Source organism: Gallus gallus, chromosome 3, assembly GCF_016699485.2.
Source record: "Gallus gallus isolate bGalGal1 chromosome 3, bGalGal1.mat.broiler.GRCg7b, whole genome shotgun sequence".
Taxonomy (NCBI): Eukaryota; Metazoa; Chordata; class Aves; order Galliformes; family Phasianidae; genus Gallus; species Gallus gallus.
This window is the reverse complement of record NC_052534.1, coordinates 102,265,939-102,287,790: the sequence shown is the minus strand read 5'-3', so window position 1 is coordinate 102,287,790 and position 21,852 is coordinate 102,265,939. Positions and strand designations below refer to the sequence as shown.

Sequence of the window (21,852 nt, the reverse complement as noted above, 5' to 3'; positions counted from 1 at the left end):
CCCAGGATTTCCTTTAGCTTTGTGTTACATCTCCCTTTTATCTGTATGTTAATGTCCACATTTCAAAACAGCTTCTTCTCCCATAATTTCTGTAAATCTCAGAATGAAACTCTGAAGGCTAAATCCAGTTAAGAAAACACTAACAGCAAAAGTCAACTTGACTTCCTGTCATTATATAACAGCTAGTGAGATAAGCTGAAATTCTGAGACTATATGAAAGGAATATGAAATTTAATAGTAAATCCACCAATGAGCTGAATAAAATGCATGTAATTAGACTATTGCCTGAGAAAACATTTTTAAAGATCAGTGTCAAAACCCAGCTACCTTATCCCTGAGAACAAACAGGTAATGCATCTATATCCATGCTTGCATTTATGTATCTGTACTATTTATGTATCTCATTCAACTTGACAAGGCCATGCTGTAGGCTCCAGAAACTGAAGTGCATTCATTCTCCACTTGAAAATAGTTATGTATATTACTGTAATACAAAGATGTTTGGACAGGTTTTTAGAATCCTATTGTGTTTTGCATTTTAAGCCACATTGACATTTAATAATAGCATCAAAATATATCTGCTACATCATGCTGATTTATTTTTAAAAGAGTCAGCTTCTATATCATCAGAACAGGAACTAATTACTGATTATAAATTGTTCAGACTTTTAACTCTGCCCCAGACTTCTCACATTCAGTTCATACTAATCTCATACTTCATGCTCTTCCACATTATTTTTTCAGACTTAAAACATGAGCTGGGTACATTGGGGAAGAATATTTGGCACTGATCTAAAAGAATGTTAATAGAAGTGAAACACAGGAGTGACTGTGGTGACTTCATAGAAAGTCAGGTCAAGCATTTGAACAAGCTACCTGAGGAAGTGGTGAAGTCCCCATCCATAGAGGTATTTAAGAGACTTATGGACATGTCACTAAGGAATATGGTTTAGAGAAGATCATCAAGAATTTTACAAGCTAAATGATTCCATGATTTTCTGACCCTCTGACATCACAAGTCTGGCTTGTATCTGTCACCAAATAGAGCTCAGGCAACAACAGTGGAACCCGACATTATGTTCACAAGATGTAACACATCACATGGATATGTCATGTGGATTCTCCCTCCATTTTAACTCACAGGGCTGCAGTCATGCAAGCAGATAATCCCATACTCATGTAACTTTATACATGTGTGTGGTCACACACTGAATCATAGAATACCTCTAGTTGGAAGGAACCTATGTGGATCATCGAGTCCAATTTCTGGCTCCACACAGGACCACCCAAAATTCAAACTCTGTATCTCACAGCATTGTCCAAAAGTACCCTGAACTCTGGGAGTTTGGGACTGTGCCCACTGCCCTGGGGATCCTGTTCCATGCCCAATACCCTCTGGTGAAGAACTTTTTCCTCATACCCATCTGAGCCTCCTCTGAGACATCTCCATGCTATTACCTCTGATCCTGTCACAGAAGTCACCACTGCTATTATTGTGCTCAGAGTAAGTTCAGGAGTTGATTAGGTCTTGCCAAGTCTCCAGAGTTAATTCTAGGCACTGTGGGTCATCCCGCCTGTAGTGTCAGCGCCTAGATATGAGCTAGTCATCCTAAATCCCATTTATATTTGAAGGAGGAGAAATGGTCATTTTTACCATGTGATTAAACTGATCTTTTTGATAAGTTTGCACTTGGTCAGAGGAACTGATTGCACTGAAGCAGTACTTAGGACTGCAAAAGATCTCAGCTTCTAAGCTCAGCCCATGTTAACCCTGGAAAGAACAGCCTCAGCTCTTTGAAAGTTCCTTTTTCAAACTGATTGAGCTGATTCCAAACATTTTTAGCAAAAATCTAGATCTTTTTCAGACCCACAGCATCAGAGCTCCTTACTCTGTTTCTCAAGGAAAATACAAAATCCCCTGACATCATACATCTCTCTCCTCTTGTAAGCCAAGGAAACACTACTTCTTGCCCATCCTCATGCGATTCCTTGTACCCCCTCAGACTGCCTATTTCATCTGTATTGCAAGACTTTTTTCCTCTAGGAGCACATTGAAGTCTCTTCTAATCTTGGAAAACCCTGACCTTAATTCTTCACAAAGCATGCCAGGAAAAAAGATTGAGCTGGGTCTGAGCCCACCTAAAGATGCATCTTGGCCCAAAGACTCAATCAGGGGCTTCTGGAGTATGTATTTGAGTGGTGCTTCTGCCACTGGTGATGTGAATTTGCTGGAAGTGACGAGTGCAATGAAAGTAAGGATATAAAATGCCAGAGTTGAAGCTGTAGAAGGGGGAGGCAGAGTATCAGCCTCACTTTCTCAAAAAAAGAGAAAGTGAATAAAAGTGCCTGGCTTCTCTTTCCATGAGGTGGATGCTGATGGCAGGATCCCCCCAGTGGTCTTGCTGCTGGCTTACACGAGGGAGTAATTTTCACTGGAAACTGCTCTTTACCGTGTCAGAGGCTCAGTGTCAATTTTATCTGTGTTTCTTGCTGTCACTGCTATTTTCCTCAGCAGCAACGCCACTAGCCCTGCTATTAGCCACTGCTGGGCTTTATTTACCTCAGAAGAGCCCAGTGTCTATTTGTCTGAAAAGTTACAGAAAGGGGCAGCATTAATAACAGTAAAATGATGTTAAAGGCACTGCTGCTTAAGGGTAAAAGAGGTTAACTGGGCAAAGCTATGTTGGCCTGACCTGGGCAGGGTCCCAACAGTAGGCTTAGAGTTCACTCATTTACATTCACATCCTAACCTGAGCTTTTCAGCTGGAGCCGATTTCCAAAGACCTATCTAAATAGGGGCAATCAGGAAAATGAGCCTGACTTAACAAAAAGTGTGACTTGAAAGTGGATTAACTGAAGTGTATTTGTGAACCCTTCTAGAAAGAATAAGAGTGGACTTGTTTCTATTTATTTTACTTCACTTTCGGTGGGGAACTATCCCAAACATATCTTTTTATTCTCAAAAAGGATGTCAGCTCTAGAACTTAATGAAATTGAATGGAATCACTTTAAGAGCTGATTCTTACTAATGTTGGGGTTTATGCCTCATAAATGAGGTCTATTAAAAAAAAAAAATAGATTCAGACTTCCCCATATCTTCATTGAAGACCAAAGGCAATGGGAAACACTTCTGCTATATGATAATTCTAACAAATGGAAGCTGGAGAAATCAAGTTATTTGTTGTAATAAGATGTGGCAGTCAGATTCTGTTCTAGAATTACATTCTTCTCTGAATCCCAGGAAATAAGGATGCATAGTTCCTGCTGGAGTTCTCCTGTAACATGGAGACGATCTTGTAAACACAAACCTCTATCAACATAAAGGAACCATAAGGATGAGGAACTGGTATTCCACAGCTACCTGTGAGATCTGTGTAAGTCACTTATAATGTTAATCCCAAAGAAAAAGAAGGACTAAGGCAAACTATCCCTCTGACAAACCGAAATGACCTTCACTTGAAAGCCAGAAGATCTCTATGCTTTTGTTCATTTTAATTCTAGTTTGCTTATTGTACATCTCTATAGTTTTTGTAAAGTTTCTCCCTGTATGCAGTGGCAGGTATGTTCCTGTCTTAGTGAGTCAGTATAACAGGAGAGATCTGAATGGCACGTGCTGTTTAACAAGCTACTCTAGCTGTAGTTAAAATGCAGTAATTTTATTTAGTAAATGTTTTGAATATAGAAAAACAGACAGACACACATCAAAATGTTCCATACTTTGTGATATGGAGATATTATGAACATTTTTAAAGAACAAAAAAATATAAATCAATTGCACTGTAGAAGAGGAAAAATACACATCCACCTTGGCATAACTCAGAAAAATAACAATTCTTTAAGACACCTTAAACTTTAATGTCTTTCAGGAGCAAGAGACTATTGTTTTCCTTTTTCTTTTTTTCCTATTAAAAATCTTTTGGCTTCATCATAATCAACACAATATATGTGCAATCATGAAAAATAGCCTGCAGCTCTGCTGGATGAAGCATATCAGCTTGTTGTACAGTTCTATTTTATGGCTATCAAAACTGCAATGAGGAAGCAGAGTTGTAAAGTGAAACTGTCTGAGCAACATGCAGAACTCGATCTTGATGAGAAGACTAAATGATTACAAAACAAGGTCTTTATCAAATCATTCAAAAATAAAAAGTAATAATAAAAAGGTATGATTCACCAGGGAAGCACTCAGATTATGTTGTCGTATGTTTGAAAAAGTAAGTTGGTAAGTGGAAAAAGAAACATAATCTCTGATACATGAGCAAATTTAAAACTCTTTCATGGTGCATAAACTGATCCTTGTCCTTACAAAATCAAAATGTAAGTAAATATAACAAAAAAGTTTTGACCTTTCATCTCCTTACTGCAGTCCTCTCACTTGTATATTCCCTGTTCTCATGTCATTCTGTGAAATTTTGGATTAATGGTGCAAAGCAGTATTTGCCTTGATGATGAAGAGTTTTCAGATTCTCCACCTTTGTTTTCACTGCCCATTATCCTTATTTACAGTATGTAAAATCTGTAATTTGACAGGATAGTAATGCTTTACAATTTACAAGTCTAGAGACAGTGCTTGTCCTCTATCCATATTTAGTACTGTCAAATCATTAAAGCTTTCCCAAGGGTATCCCTTCTTGCCAGATTTGAGGACTTATTAAGATTTACAGGATGAGTTTGAGACTGGTGAACAGCAGTGGAAGCATATTTCCCAACTGAATTTGCACGAGACAGCTAGCTCCCTGACTTAGAAGTTAGTCTTATTTTGCTGAAATTGCTGTTTCTTAGGGCTCATAAATAATGATAAATAACAGTGACAAAACATGAGCTGAGAATAACAAGAAAAACTAGAGAATTATCTAGAAAGGAATCAAACTGAAAAGTGCATTGGTCTGATACAAACCTCACTGAAGTCAGAGAGATGAATGGATTGAGTTCAACAAGGTCTACACCCAGCGATAGGAGCAGAAAACATATGAGAGGCTTTGAAGTCCACTGGCAGTGTGAGACCCATGTAGATGTAAAACATTTTGGTCTTCACTCCCAATCCAGACATGTGGGCCTCAAAAAACAGCCAGAAACCCTCCCCAACCATAGATGACCCTAACCACCTCTCTTCCAGTGAATTACACATACAGAACTTAATGTACAGCAGGAAAATTAATCTGAGCAATAATGACTGTAGAAAAAGTTGTCAGGGAAAAAAATCAACAGCCACCTCCTCCTGCAACACTGCACAGCTGGCAGAGACTAAGATTGCTCATAGAAACCATAGTGAGACAGAATTAGTACAGTGATGGAACCAGTAGACCAGCAGATGCAGTTCTCCATCCTCAGAGAAGAGTAATGGTGCTAGGTAAGGTCTCACGCTTTGGAGCTGATGCTCATAGTAAGAGAGGCTGTAACTGCTGAGTGATAACAGATGAGATCGTAGAAAGGAAAAACTGGAAGATAATCCTGGAGAATGCAGCTCGGAGGATTGTCAAATAATCTTGTCCTGAGTTCTACCCTAAAGCATGGGATCTACCTTCATCTGTGCAGACCTTGAGACACCAGTTCTTGCTCTCTGATTACAGTTTTCCAACCAGCACTACATCAAATTTTTAGTTTACTCTAGACCATATTTCTCCGTCTTGCATTTGCAACTGAGGTGTAAAAATGTCTAAACAGTGATGTGGAAATGCAAGTTGACTATTAGTTCTCTTCTGCCCACTGTAGAAGTGGTTCGGAGAACATGGAGAGAAGTTTATTGCAGGTAGGTGTACTATCAGAAGGAGAAATGAAAGCCTTGCTGTGAAACAAATGAAACACAAAGAAACTGATATTTCAGGTCAGTGTTCAATGATTTCAAGATTTCACTCTGTTGCCAAATTTTAGCCTGGATTGTTTCACTTTATATTGAACCTGAATCCAACTTATCTTCTTAAGATATTTATTTTAACAAGGAAAATTTCCCTCTTTCATCTCTCTTTCATTCTCATATAACTTGAAGCTCTTTATTTCTCTGTATTATCATTAGAAAAATTAAAAAAAAAAAAAACAGAAAAAAAAACCCCACAAAACACAAAGATCCCAACCTCTGCAGGTGGTGTAGGAAATCTCTAGAGCAGCAATTGATTAAAGTCCACTGGAAAGCATCTGTTCATCTTCCTGACCCCTCCCAGGGCTCAGACTTCGGCTCTGCTGCTTAGCGAGCTCTTTGTTTTAGTGATGTTAAATTTGCGTTTATAGAGCCCTAGTATCGGAGCCCTTTTTACCTTCCCAACCCTCCCCAGAATCATGAGGATATCTGCTGTCCCTTCACCCTCACTCCCTTCCTGGCAAGTGTCAGCTTTGTCAATCACAGAGGGATGATCCAGCTCATGGAAATGTGTCACAGCAAGTGGAGTTTCTGCTCTGACCTTCAGCTCTGCCCTCCACTGTGACAAACAAGTTTCATTTGCCACTCAGATAAATCTGTTTATTTCTGGCAAAATATAACATCTTGCTTCCTAGGAGAAAGAAAAAATGATCTCCAGCTGAGGAAATACAATAATTTCCTGAGTTTACTTCACATTTTGTTCAGGTCTAGGTGCAACTTCTTCATATGCAAGAAAAATCTATAGGAATGATTAAAATTGGAGCAGGAAATCAATCTTTCAATTAAGCTTCATCTCTTGTTTGCTGGGGGTCAGAGTTTTCATACAGAGAGTTACAACCAATAACAAAGAAATGGATTTTCAAATAAATAAAAGTACTATCTTTTTCTTTGATACACTTATGCAGGATCTCGTTATTTGCTGTCCTTGAGTGCTCAAATGATATCTGTGCATTTTGAAAATATCCTACAATCGAAGATTGTTATTACACATGATTGCGCATCCAGAATTCCTGTTGAAGTCCGAATGAGTCAGAATAATGGATGTGTGTGGCTATAATACAACCCTGTAGGATATAAATTTCAATGCATCCAAATGATCCAGCAGCTTAAGGACTAGACCCACCCCTCAAAGAAGGACATATGGCCCAGAAAAGAGCTTTAATGGACAAGAGACATTTGAAAACACATGTCCATCTGCAAGCCTACTTAGTATATCTTTGAGTCCTGCATCCAGATCATTTATAAAAACACAGAAGAGAACTGCCCCTAAAAAGAAGCCCTGCAGAACCACACTAGTGACTGGCTACAAGCCTGACAGAATCCCACTGAACGTGGCTCACTAGCCAATTTTCCACTCGTTGCATCATGTTTTTGCCTGGCTGTATGCTGGACATTTTGTCCAGAAGGATACTGTGAGAAACAGTATCCAAAGCTTTCTGAAATCCAAAAAGATAACACCTGGCTTCCTTTGGTCAACTGGGTTGGTAACCCCAGCATAAAAGCAGATTAAGCTCTTTAAACAGGACTTCCCCTAGTGAACCCATGTTGTGACCAATACATCCCAGGTCTTTTACAATAACTTTCAAGTGGAAAAGAAACCCGTGAAAGCATAAATTACTGAAAAGTGCAGGGGAAAAAAAAGGGGGGGGAGTGGAGAACATTATTGTATTTACAATGCATGGGAAAATATAGGTAGATAAGCCAAAGCTTCCCTTCTTTTTAATTAATGTCTGATTGGGCTCTCACTCCTCAAAACTGTCCAGTGCACAGAATTTCTATCTGTCAAATTTAAAACAATTAAAGCTAAGTTCTGTATTCTCCATTTGAACATTTAGAAGTCACTGTTATGTACACCTAAGCTACAGAACATTTTGTGGCTTACATAGTGAAAATTGAATAGTTTAGATGTAACAACTTCATGTGGTGATTGCATAATTCATGATCATTCCATAAAACTGGTGTTTGAATAACAGCATATAGTCTTCTTTTGAATTTCCTTGGATAAAATGTCTTAAAGAAAAAAAAGTATAAATACTCACTGAGCACCCACAGACTTCTGTTTCATTGCTTCTGAATCCTAGCACCTAATCTTGCTTGTATGTCATGTAGTATATTACAAGGAAATGAAATGCAATTCAGTAAATTATCCACTTCAAGTTGTGGCCATTTCAGTAGATAAAAGAAGGGTTCTTTATCTTCTATTTGTTTTAAATCCCACTAGGATGCTAGCTTTATATTTAGTCTTAGCTTGGGCTTTGCTGTGAATCTTCAAGAAGGCTCCTCAAGTAGAGTTATAATGAGCAGAGCACTCTCGAACAAAAGTAATCTCTGACTTTTAACACAAACACTGCTTATTGCACATTTAGTGGCAGTGGCACCATATCTAATTCCTGACAGCTGAGGCTTTGGTAACTAATAGTAGTGAACCTAACATTTTACACTTGCTTTTAACAGATATCTAATCAGAACACCAGAAAGGGGATTATTGTTGAATCAGGAAACAACAGCCAGTAATGCATGAACAGCTGAACAAAACTGAGTCATGCTACGAAACATCACCTGGGATTTTAAGGTACTTATCAGAATATCAACACAGACGGATGGTGCTTTTTTCCTTTTTTTGCATGTGTGCATGTGTGTGTTTTTTAATTTGTTCAATTCAAAATTCCAGAATTCCTAGTGACTTTGATCTACAAGCTAACGCTAGTCAGTACTAGAGACACTGGGAGTGTAGTGCTCCAGATGTGTGAATAATCCCATGTCTTTTGCCCCTAACTCAGTGTATGTGGATCAGTCTCTTCCTGTTTGCAATTGTTAATGCCAGGCACCTGATCTGTAGGTAGATGCTAGATCTGGTCTGATGTTCAAAATGTAAATCTCCCTTTGAATCAATTCATACCCTCTTGAAACCAGATTACTTTAACTGAGTTGGCTAAACAAAATATTCAACATGCAATTTAATGCACCCAGACTGGGAAACTTTAGTTTTCCAAAAGAAAGGGTACCCACCGCATTCTGAATGAGCCCCATTCCTGGTAAACAATCCCTGGCCAGTGCTTAGCTTCTTGAACAACCTTAATGAGAAATGTAATGTTAATGAAAGTGATAGTTATTCAGTTCCTCTGAGAATCAAGTCCTTAATTAGTTATGCAATTATACCCTGATACTTAATCACACATGTATTTAAAAGAAAAAAAAAAAAGAAAAAAAGAAAAAAAAAAAACACAAAAAACTCTGACTTTAAAAATGTTATCTAATTTCCCAAATCCAAGTGACCTTGAAATTTTCCTGACTTTCCTGGCTTTTCTTTTTCCAGCTTTTACTCACCTGCTATATTTCAGAGCAGCAATATTACTGAAGCCAACAGAAACATTGATAAGGGTAAGTGCTACTCAAGATGAGTAAGACTTGCCTATCAAGCCCTAAAATTATTTGCTTACCAACAGCCTATGAAGGAAAAGATAACAGCGTACATGGAAAGGTGAACTAAGTTGATATATTTTTCCTCTAATGAAAATTCTATTCTCATCTACTTGTGGAGTAGAAATTGTTGGTATCAAGAAGCCTTTGGTTGCTAAATCCTGATGGTAGCAATTTAAACAGACCAGAGTTTGGAGAATATATTAAATATTCTTGTAAAGTTCATACCCATAGTATATTAATAATTAGTACCATAATTATTTTACCCCTTGGAGAGTAAAGTAATGCCTATTTCTAAACGTTAGCCAGCACTGTGCTAAGCCAGAGCCTTCTGACTATGCCCAAACAAAGGGATTATATTGTATACATTAAACAAGGAATATTTAAACATATATCTGATTCTTCACGAGGAATGCTGCTGCAAGTGGGCTAGAAAATTAAGCTTTTCATATTTGCTTCCTGGTGGAAGCTATGTAAAACAGAATAATAAATGATTGTCACTTCATTTCAGAACATAAAATTAATCTCAGAAAACAGAAAAGTCATGAGCAATATTGCAGCAGTATTTCATGGTTCACTGGTTATTATCACTTGCCAACATTAAGGTCATGAAAGAACATTTCTCATTTGTTGCCTAGAGTATGTGTGACTATATTCCTATTGTCAAACCTAACCTTTCGAAGAACCACAGAGGGAAAAAAAGAAGAGGGGAAAGAAACCCACTGTTTTGAAGTGTGGTTTCTTTTGCTGCAGTATATGTAAAAAAAGAGTGTTAAGATTAAAAGCTTCAAGCTGATAAAGATAGAGCAGGGTGCAAATTTTAAATATTTGGTCATTGTTGAGAGCAAAGCATTAACAAACATGCCAGCAGCAACCACAACTGCCCAGACCACCACTGGTAGTCAATTTTTCACATGATTCAAAGGGAAGTTGGGAATGAGACAGGAGGCTGCATATGGGTTTGAAAAAAGAGCCCATGTGAAGAATTAATGACTTTGGGAGGGCAACATAGAACTGTTTACTTCTTGGTCAGGGATTTGAAAATAGCCACAGCTATCAGTGTACAAAAATAATAAATACCATCCTTATGGTCCATCCTGAACACAAATTCCAGAAACTTAATTAAGGGAATGGCTGACTATCTATATCAGTTATACAGAATTCTTTTCTTCTGTGCCTCTAAGGAGCGGGACTGAAACTAATTGCTTTGCTCAGTTCTTTGCCTAATACAAAAGTACCCACTTCATTCACTCATCACATTTATCACTAATTGATCATTTTAAGGTTGAGGAAGGATATTCATCACCATCAAGAGCCTGTAAGAACTATTGCTTTATTCTCACTTACATTTATTCTAGAAAGGGCATTACAGCCTCTGTGAAAGGTTCTCAGAGGAAGACACGCAATTAATGGCAATAAGATACATCAGCCTTGCAAATCTAAGTAACTACATAGTCTATACATCACAACAGATAAAAAGACTAAGTCTATGCTACTACAGTTAAATGTTCTCCAGATTGTTCAGCTGTCAAGGAATAGCTTGAGTCAATATTATTAAACTCTCCTGTCCTTCAAAAAAAAAAAGGTTGCAGCTGAGTACAGCCCTCAGCTCATGCCCTCTCCTAAGCAAATTAGTAGAGCTTGTTGGAAGAGGCCTCCAGTGTGCCAGAAACCCTCCCAGCAATCAAACAACATGCACAATTGAACTGCTGTATATGGGAAGGCTCACTAGCACCCCTTCCTTTACTAAGTCAGCTGCAGCCAGAGCCCCTCAGAGATTCCAAGGTAGTCTATCCATCTTTCACTAAAGAAAGCAAAACCAAAAAAACAAAGCCAAAGAAAAATAAACAAAAGGTCTCCTAACAGAAACTACATCAAAGTGAGAATTAATGAACAAACCATTCATGTTCCCCGCATGTAAGAAGGAGTAACTCTTCAAATATTAAAAGATCACATTTGAGCTTGTGATACTGGAACATTAAGCATTTGGTAGACTGAAGTATCTATTTCTCCACTGATGTGTGGCTGATTTATGAACATAATCTGCATTAACATTAATGGAAATTGCCTAAGTCAGCTCTCCAGTGCAGCATATCAGGAGCAGTCACCTGCATCCCCTGATTTTCCTAATAATTCAAACAAATGCCAACAGTGAATAGACCAGACCACAGATTATACTACAGCTTGAGTGGGGAAAATTAAAAACTACAAAAAACCAACAACCTTCATACTATAAAAAAACTCCATCCTTTGATTTTTATTTTTTAAGATACAATATTCTCCAAAGTGGAATCCTGACTGAGACTCGATACTGGTGGTAGGAGAAAACAAACAATTAGGCAGGATCCTGCTAGCGATTTTTTATTGTGGGGTCATGAACTCTTTCCCCCTGACTAGCCTCACTTTAAAATAAAGTGACTGACTCAAATATGAAAGTGTTTGTGTTTTGACAGCTTTCTTGCTCTGCTTTTTCAACCTGAGCATAGTAAGCAAACAGCGATGAGTTGGCAACGTGATTCTAATTAAGTATATAGGAAGCTTCTTTGCTTCTAGCGAGCAGTCCAGCCTGGAACCCCCAAGTGTTTTCCTTGGCCAAAAACTTATTTAGAAAGCTAATTAATTCATGCTTTATGCCAAATTCCAGAACTTTTTTTTTTTTTTTTTCCAATATATTATTACTAATGCAGAGAAAGTATTCAGGAAGGCCATATTATCAGCAATTATAGCTTTTTGCATTTTTTACTTTAATGCTTTTATGTTCAAGGATTCCCAAGTGCTTAATAATTATTAACCTAAGGCAACCATTGCAGCTTTATCATTCATCACCATGATGAAACACAATGGCTAGACGAACATCAAAGATGCATATCTCACTGTCTTCCATACTTGTCATGTTATCTATTTTAAGCAACATTCTGTTTTGGGAAACGTAAATAAGTGAATAAATACATGTGTAGCGTGTGATAAATAAAAATTCCTTAAGCCCAAGTGAATGAAGCATTACTTGTAGGCTGACATTCTTATGTAGTTTCCTGGAAATCTCTGCAGCTGAACTGAAGGGGAATGAGCAGATTCCCATATTAAGCACAGAAAGTACATCTATTCTTATCTGACCTAGAATATGGTTAGGAAAGTTTTTCTCTGAACACACCATTAAAAAATTAGAAAAATGATTGATCTTTTTAATAAATAAAGCAAAGGTCAGAGTATTTTATTTTTCTGTCATATTTCAGAAGTAGCCATGCATAAAATTGCCTTTGCTACAAACCCTAAGCTGAGGATATGTTTACTGATAGGTTCGTTAAGGTTCATGAGGCTTTTCAGAAGCTTGGACTGAGATGTGAGTCACTTCCAGATGCCAGAAAAGGACACAGACAGAATTTTGAACAAACCAGGTGGAATACAAGAAGTTGTGTTTAGTTTCTGCACAAAAAGACTTTTATCAGTGTCAGTTAGGTTTTGCTTTGATATTTTGGGTTTCTTTCAACCTGAGAAACAACGTCAATATCTTATTTTTCCCAAACTGATAGGAAAACAATTTTAGACAAAGTCCTTCAGTGCAAAAACCTCCAAGTTTCACCTAAGTCTGATAGGATTTATCTAAATCTATACACAGTGAGTGATCGAGTAATAAATGATTGATTATTGAGAATTCTGTGAAGTTTTTTGTTGTTGTTGTTTTTTTGTTTTTTTTTGGTTTTTTTTGCAAACATTTAGGGACAGTAAGAGTGAGCTCTGTTTTGCATAGAATCATAGAATGGCTTGAGTTGTGAGAGACCTCAAAGATCACCTACTTCCAACTCCCCTACCACAGGCAGGATTGTCAGCCAGTAAATCAGGCACCAGATCAGGCTACCCAGAGATTCATCCAACCTGGCCTAGAACTTGCCCAAGGCTAGCTTCTCTGGGCAGCCTGTGTCAGTGCCTCACCACGCTCCCAGTGAAAAATTTCCGCCTAAAATCTAATCTGAATCTCCCCTCTTTTAGTTTAAAACTATTACCCCTTGTCCCTTTTTGGCTAGTGTTACTCCAGCAATAGTCAGGAATGATGCTTCCTGTCTAGTGAATCTATCTAGAAGGTGGGTCTGTTTTTTTTTTAACCTACCAATTATATAATCATTTATATTTTTACAAGGAATTTTGCCAATAATGCACATTTCCAGACAATACCGTATTGACAGAAGGTTTCTATAAAGCCAAAGAAGAACACTGAAAAATTGGAGGCAGTCACACAAAATGCATGAGATGTTGTAAGGAAGCCAAGTAAGACCTAGAAGGGTGATACTTAATTATTACTATCAGATCATCTTTTTTTTTGTACTCCATCCCCTACAGGATACTGAGATGCACATGGACACCAACCACTCTATTGAATGTATTTTATTAAAACATTCATAAAAAGCTTCCCCCTGGGCAATGAAGGATTAATAAATAAGTCTCAGGCAGATAAAATATCAAAGACAATCTGTTAGACTGACCGGGAAGCAGGTTTAAAGAAAGAGGGGAATTGTTCCCCAGAGATACGATATTTCTCTTTTCTTGTTTCACAAGTTAAGGGAGTCATAATTCAACAAGTTCACAATAAATTATTAATATTGGCTTGTAGCAGCAATTGATAAAGCAGATTTTTATAAAAGTTAATAAATTCATTAGTGGCTTGGAGCATTAACCCCACACTGTGAATTTATACTACCTTGATACACAACTTCTTCTCCCACCAAATCCATATATTCACCCTCCCCTTAGTACTGCCTTTGCTGGGGTGATTGTTGCAGAAGTCTTGGAGTCCCCACATGGAGTACTGGGATCTGCTAAAGCATTAGCAAATCATTTGGAGATTATTTTCTTTCCAGCAAATTTTGGGAAGGACATCAGTCTATATCTGGGCAGTGGTGGGCCCAGCTCAGGCCCAGATCTTTCTCTGTATGAGGCACAAGGTTAGGGTAGCCCAAGTAGAGGTAGCCCCTCTGAAAGCACAAGCTCTGAGTTGGTGCAGTAGGACCTTCCTCTCCTCCCATGAAAACAAGCCATGTTTTTGAGTGGACAGAAAATTCTAAAAAGTAATTCACTTTTACCACAATGCACAACTGGTAGTGACTGGCTGCCACAACTTAAAGAGAGCCAAATTTTTCCAGCCAGTCAACACTAGCGGCATCCACACTGCCATTCCTATAGCTTCATACAGACATTGGGCTCTACACTCTCACACAATGATGTCAAAGAAAGTTTTACCATTTTTCTTGCTTTATCCAGCATTCTTCCCATTCCTTCTCCCTCCTATAGTGTTGGCACCACTTGCGCAACAAAAGGTAGAAGTTAGTGAATGAATTCTGAGTTGGAATCAGTGAATAATTCATTCCCTTCATCTATTGCTTACTGATAAGAGAGGATTGTATCACTGTCCTCAAACTGAATGAACTCAACAGACTTCAAAACCCTCACTACAATGAGGGCCTTTATACAGTCTGGATTATGTATATTTATATGTATACACACATATATATGTGCATATAAGCATGACCATATATGTATATCTACATATATACCAAATTTTCTCCCCAGAAATGTTTGACAGATAGAAATGACACTCTGGTTGGGTAGATCAACTCACAAACAGGATGGGGTGAAGAATTTTTTTTCCTCGATGCTTGGGTACCGTCTCTTGCTCACATGCTCAGGATCAAACAACTCCAGATGCAGTTAGCAAGGAATTTCCCATATGTATGTTTGGTTGGGAAACAGTAGTATAAGACACCACATGCGTTTTAATATCATCTGGATATATTCTGTCCTATAGATTCCCTGCCACTGCATTGGCCTCTGGCATTGTTGGCATTTCAGTTTCACCTGATCTCTACCTGTAGTACATCCATATTTATGTCTGTTGAGAATTAAACACTTTAGCTTATAACTGAGGTTATTCAGTTCAGTATAGGGACATATTTCATGTTCTGTTCCATACAGCTTTAAATTCCCTGTAAGATATAATGAAATACTTCTATACCCTGAAATACCAAGAACTTTCTAAAGCAAATCCTTCCTACAGTCAATGTTTTTCCAGTTCAATGACAGGAATATTTTCCCCATTTGCAGAATTCAGACGATAGTACTCATTTCTTTCCATCACTGCTTTCATACATCTTTCTCATAATCTCCCTTTCCATCATTTAGTTAACTTGTTCTTTTCTTTTCAATATACTAAATAGAGGGCAAAATCAGGTTATTAGTCATCTGTTTGTAATAGTGGAAACAATATAACAAAAGGACACCCCTTTATTAGCACCTTTTCTGTCGATCCCTGTTTTCCCGCTAATAATGTGGGAAACTTAACAAAGGTCAAAACTCATCCTGACCCTAAAGCTACTGTGCTAGCTTCAGACTCTCTATTATTCTACAAAGAGAAAGGGAGAGGCTGTTTGAAAGTGTTTCGTTTCTATCACTTAATTTTCCTTTTCCTCCAGCCATTCTCAAAGTTTTGGAAAGTATTGCTCTACAGTTAAACAGGCTTTGGTCTGTGCTTCTGAACAGCTTGCAGAGACTACCATATATAACCTAATGAATGTTCTTCTTGAAGACTTGGCCTCATTAATTGGAGCTGTGATATCCTCCTGATCTCTTCCTTCCTGCTTCCCAAGAGAAGTGTCAACATTTAAAACTCGAGATTTCTCTGCTGATATTTTTAAAGAGGTAAATAATTTAATTCATAAGACTGTGAAGTACCTATTCAATCATAAATGTGATTATAACAGAGTTGCTCTCTGTAGAGAGGAACGGAAAAGCTGAAAACCTAATTGGGGTTTTCAGGTCTACTCAATGGTCTATTTCTCAGTTGTACTAAGAATAAGGCTCATTTTTGTAACATAGAGAAACTCAAGCTAGCTTGGGTGTTACGTTCAATATAGACAGTGTAGGATTTAAACAGCTTCTGCAAAATGAAAATCTCAGTCTAAATCATGTAAGTTGGCTTTTTACGATCAATAGGGAGAATTAGCTTTTCTAGAACTCAATATATCTGACCTTGTATAGGTTTCCGTTCTAGGGAAGACAAATTACTGCACGGAAAGTCTTTTTCAACCCTGTAAGTAAATCAGAGGCATGCACCTGTCTTGCAGCAGTTCAGTTCCATTATTGGACCATGTTCATTCTGGGTTGTTCCCCTGACTTCTCCAAAAACATCTCAGGCTGCATTCCACACTGGCAGTTACACATCTCCAGTAGTAGTCTGAATTTTCTCATAGTTGGCCTGGGGATTCTCCTGTAGCAAAAACAGCTTTATTTTTAATGTTATCCTAGCACCATAGGCAGGAATGAACAACTCTCCACTAAATCCATGTAGGGCAACAGTAGTTGCCATTCCATGTATGTCCATAATGACAGTTTGGCTTTCTAAAGAGATGTCTGAGAACAAAATAAAAAGATAATTTCAGATTATTATTATTATTATTATTCAGTTTCTAGTCAAAACCCAGGGTTCATTTGAAGCTGCCAGTAATTCTTAGGCTGTTAATATTTAGCTGTATTCGTACTGCTTTTCTAGAAATGTTGGAACTCACTCTTTCAGGACATTTCCAAAAATCCTAATAAATTTTTTACAGGTTTTCTCTTTTCAATCATTCACATAATTTGTTTTTACTTTTCAAAAAGCTCTTCCAAGAAAATAGAGCCATATGTAATTATTGTTCCTCTTCTGATTCTTCTTATTTTGATTCTCAAATCCTAAGCACAATGAAGCAATAAACCTCTCTGACCCCAGCAGGATTACAGACTATTAAAGAAGCACAATTCAATACATAAAGTATATATTATAATTTCCTATTTATTTTTTCCCACAAAAAAACAAACAAACAAACAAAAACCGGTGTTTGAAATTATTGAAAATGGAAAAACTGTGTATAGAATTCAGGTGAATAAGTAATATAAAAATTAATGCCCTTCATAGCACAGTGTCAAAAACATAAGGAAATGAGAATAGGAAATCTGCAGGGTGTCACCCCAGGAGTGAACTGTGCCTGATCAATCTAACACCATCTTGAAACATTTATTCTTTCCTTCATGCCTTCTTATGACCTCCAAAGATCTCAGAAATATAGATTCTCTTCAACTTTGCCTCTGCCCATGAACAAATATAATAGCTAAAATGTATGGGACATCTTATCAGAATATACCATATCAAAAAAATATAAAAGAAAAAATCTTACTAAAATTTATGGCTGAGGGAAAAAAAATACCCTGGCAAAAGAAGCAACTTTCCTCTTGCAGCCATTTACTTCAAACGTCTCCAAAATAAAAATCAGCACAGAAGATGACTTGTCATGATATCTCAGGAAAAGTATTATTTAAGCAACTGAAGTAACATAATATCAAAGATACATTTATGAAAGGCAAGTACTATCTGAGCTATAGAGTTGATGTTTGAAGGCATACAAACCATTTCATTTTTCAAAATACCGACATCATTTTCCCTTTATCTATATAAACACAATCAAGTAGGATTAAACTCTGTCAGATTCATGCATTTACCCCCACTGAAATCCTGAAGTAGAGCAGATACTATATAAGCCTCAGACTCATTGAATTGCAGTTATTGCTTAGGCGTTAATTCACTGAAAGTCTATTCATAACTCACAAACAATTAATTATTCTACTGCCTGTTCAAAAATTATGGCAGGCTACTGTGCTGTAAGAAATATGCTCCAATTTACAAAGTTCTAGCCCAGGAGTAATAGTGAGTATTGCCACTCCATTCTGCCTACTTAATATGCAGTACAAGGTGCAAGACACACTTTTAACAGACATCTATAAGATCCCGGTTTGCCACCTACACATTTCATGCATCATGCTATTTATGATCGTGCATAAAATGATTTAATTACAAACATAAAGAAGCATTGTTCTCTTTAATGTGGACATAATAGTTATGGATCGAGCAGTATGAAGACCCTATTGCATTCTCCAAGTGCACATCACATCATACACCTGACCGGTGTGCAATCTCCCATAGCCCAGTTCCATTAATCCTAAGGGCTGTTCTCAACCAGTAATAAAAACAATGAAACAGTTATGTTAGAAACTTGCAAAATATACTCATTAGGAATCTTCAAAAATCTCATTTTGAAGAGATTGAAGAGATTAAATACAATCACTCCTCACCAAAAAAAAAAAAACAACCTCCCCCCCAAACACACAAAACAACCTCCTTAATTACTCCTCAAAAAACAAAACAAAACAAAACACTCTGTAAAGTGAAAAAAAAAAAAAAAAAAAAAAACATCAAGAATTAAGGACTCAGTTAATATTTCCATTTTTCCAGCAATTTTTTAAAAGACTTTGATTCATTCCATTTACTTGTAGCTCTGTATATGTAAAGACAGAAACAGATTCTCTACTTGCTCTTGTTTTCATATCCCTTTCCTTTACAGACAGATCTTCATCTGTTGATGACAATTTACTGAATTCCCACTTTTTCTCCAAGACAGCATCCTTAAAATCTAAGCAATCCTTTTCATCACCAGTGCAAGGACAAATGGGAATAAGCCTGATGAGAATCACAGAGAAATTTCCCTAACGACAGGGCACTCAGCACATATCAGACTGCAGGTTATCTAAGTACTAAAATGTGCAAACATCCACTCACACAGTGACTATTCTGTCAGACCAGATGCTGTCATAATGACATCCCGCTGCAGCATTGTTTCCCCTCCAAAAAGAGTCAAATCCTTTAAATGTTGGTTACATGTTCAAGTAGTTAGTACACAGAATAATGCCTGCCATATGGAAGCATAGTCCTCCAAATCCTAGTAGAAGAAGTACTTGCAACATGTAAGCAAGAAGACGTACCTCTGTGGAGTCACAGAATCAGAATCATTAAGGTTGGAAAAAATCTCTATGGTCATCTAGTCCAATTGTCCATCTATCACTAATAACACCCACTAAACCATGTTCCTTAGTACTACATTTACACATTTCTTAAACATTTCCAGTGATGGTGATTCAGCCAATCCCCGAGGCAGCCTGTTCCAGTGCCTGACCACTCTTCCCGATAAGAAGCTTTTCCTGATATCCAAACTGAATCTTCCTTAAAATGATATATATCTCCGAAAATGATCCTGAAGACGATATATATCTAAAGGATGCTCACGTGTACTGTAGGTTATTCAGCTTTATGCCCAAAGAATATAATTTCATGTATTTCCATAAGAGTATCTTCCCCCTAGATGTGTCCCTGGCTTGTGGATTATATGCCTTTCTCTCTGAACCTCAGCATGCAGTTTCCTGCAGTGACTTCCACAAACCTACACTCTATTAAAAATAGCAAATGTTTTCTTAAGTACATTATTTTATTTCATTTTATTTCTTTCCAGGACTTTATTTTAACTTTGTCAACTGCCACAGTAATTTCTGTTTATCTTATATTATATAATATATACTCAAGAATATCAAGAATATCACAAATATTGTGTTTATTATAAAACAATACTTCTGGGCTCAGTGATGAAAAGTGTCAAACTTGTAGGTTCAAATGTTAGAAGTCAAAAATTATGCTCCATATTTAATCATAAAAAGAAAACTGAACTAAAAAAAAATGTAGTCTTTAGATTTTTAAGTCAGTTCTGTAGTGTTCAGTTTTTTTGTTTGTTTGTTTTTTCCGGTCTAGATTTTCAGCAAATTTGACAAGGCTTCTGCACAAGTTCCAGATCATTGTTTTTTCAACTGGCACAAAGAGGTTGTTCCTTTCTGAAGGGGACTCAGACCTTGCAGCACCCCAGGCTTTGTTTCCTATTTGCTGGGAGCCTGGAGGTCCAAGTGCATGATGCGCTAACATTTACATATAAATTGACCTATTATATATCATACTGTATATATGCTTGAACGCATACTTTATGTGAGATGGGAATAGAAATTTCCATCTCACATTCACTGACAAAACAAGTCCATCAGTGGTCAACTATGCCCTCATCCTGAGAGGCAGATAAAGATCAGTGAATGGACACATTTTAGGGTATGCTTGTGTCTCGCTCCAATTTATAGGAGGGAGAGGAGGTTCTTTGAAATATGTATGCCCGGCGTGAGATTAAGAAACAACGGTTCAAATGTTGGTCCGACCAGTTTATTACAAATGTTAATAAGGGAGATGGGGAAAGGGGAGGACGGACGCTATTAAGGATTGGGGTGATGGGGAAGGGAAGGCGAGCGATAGAAAAGATAGAAAGAGGCAAGAATTGCGTAAAGCGGGGATAGTCACCACCAGGATCCGGCAGCAGTCCCGTTGCACGACGTTCCGACGGTCCGAGGCCGAAGGGCAGGAGCAGCGAGGCCGGTCTGGGGCAGCGAGAGGATGCAGGCCAGGGAGGAAGCAGCAGGTCTCAGGTAGCAGGCCCAGGGAAGTCCGTCGGCAAACGGTCCGTAGAGGAGGATCGGAAGGCAGGAAGCTCGTGTCGTGGTGAGAGATCAGTCTCCACGTAGAGATCCGTCTACACGTTGCGGTGAGAGATCAGTTGGCAGAGAGAACCCCTCAAGTCTGTCGTGGTGAGAGATAAGCCTCCCCCGTTGCCGTGGTTGTGGTGAAGGATCTGCTTCCACCGTTGTGGTTATTGGACCCTCTTTTATCCTCCATTTTCTGCTGCCTACGTGACATTCCTGGGGGCTTGAGCAAGAGTCCTGTGCATACCTCCTGAGATGGCCATTTTCCTTGAGATAAGTCCACACAAAAAGACCGCTTCCCGGCCATTAGCGGCAGCTTATCTCTCTCTCGATGCCCCCGGCCTTGTCCATCTGTGCTCCTTAAAGGATTTCACAATCCTTAGCCAGGACCTGTCCATCAGTGTCCTCAAGACAAAAGATTTCTCTGCCTTTGCCCAGGACTTGCCTGGACTTGTTCCTCAGCAAACTTTGAGTCAATGATATAAAAGAATAGTCTCTTACAGCTTGCCACACGTGTTAATACTGATACGTACTGAAACACAAAGCAAATCAGCATGCAGTCTACCAGTGTTCCTCAGCTTCTCTCTCTTTTAGACTAGCATGAGTGGCTTGAGACCTGCTCCATGAGTGCCAGAAGCACGAGAAGACGACCTACTGCAGACCTGTCTTTACTATAAGTGTAATCCTGCGAAGACTTGGCCCAGCCACAAAAATAAACTGTGGATACTAAGAGATGGTCCATTTCACATCTCATCCTGTTCATAAACATTAGCTTTTCAGTACATGCCTGTCACCAGGTGTCTTTGAAATTCTGAATGCCCCATTTTTCAAGTGACAGAATGAGAGTACCTATGAACATCTGCATGTATATGTGCTCAGTGCTCATCTGTGCCAGTCTCCAAAGCTGAAGGACAAAAAAGATTGTGCTGTTGTCATTGCATCACGATGCAATTGCTGTGCAGTTTTCTTTAGCCTTGTAATACAGGGGGTCAGATAAAAATGCCCAGGCAGGTCCCTTTTAATTGGAAAATCCATTAAACAGACAAGAGGAGCGGGAATTGTATACTACAAAAAAAAATATCAGCATTAACCTAATTTTTGCTTCAAGATCACATGCTGGAAAATATTTACCAGAAATACACAGAGCTCAAGGCAAG

At 38.1% G+C, this 21,852-nt stretch overlaps 1 long non-coding RNA gene across 2 annotated transcripts; it reads left to right on the top strand.

The window, feature by feature from the left end:
* The first annotated feature begins 3,312 nt into the window (after positions 1-3,312).
* Positions 3,313-21,457, top strand: LOC121110209. Of its 2 annotated transcripts, none has more exons than XR_005858381.2 (4): positions 3,313-3,374; positions 8,309-8,426; positions 15,736-15,961; positions 21,290-21,457. It is a non-coding gene; the product is annotated as an uncharacterized LOC121110209 (long non-coding RNA). The 2 variants fall into 2 exon arrangements; XR_005858382.2 differs by having other exon boundaries at positions 15,849-15,961; positions 21,290-21,451.
* Positions 21,458-21,852: the final 395 nt, after the last annotated feature.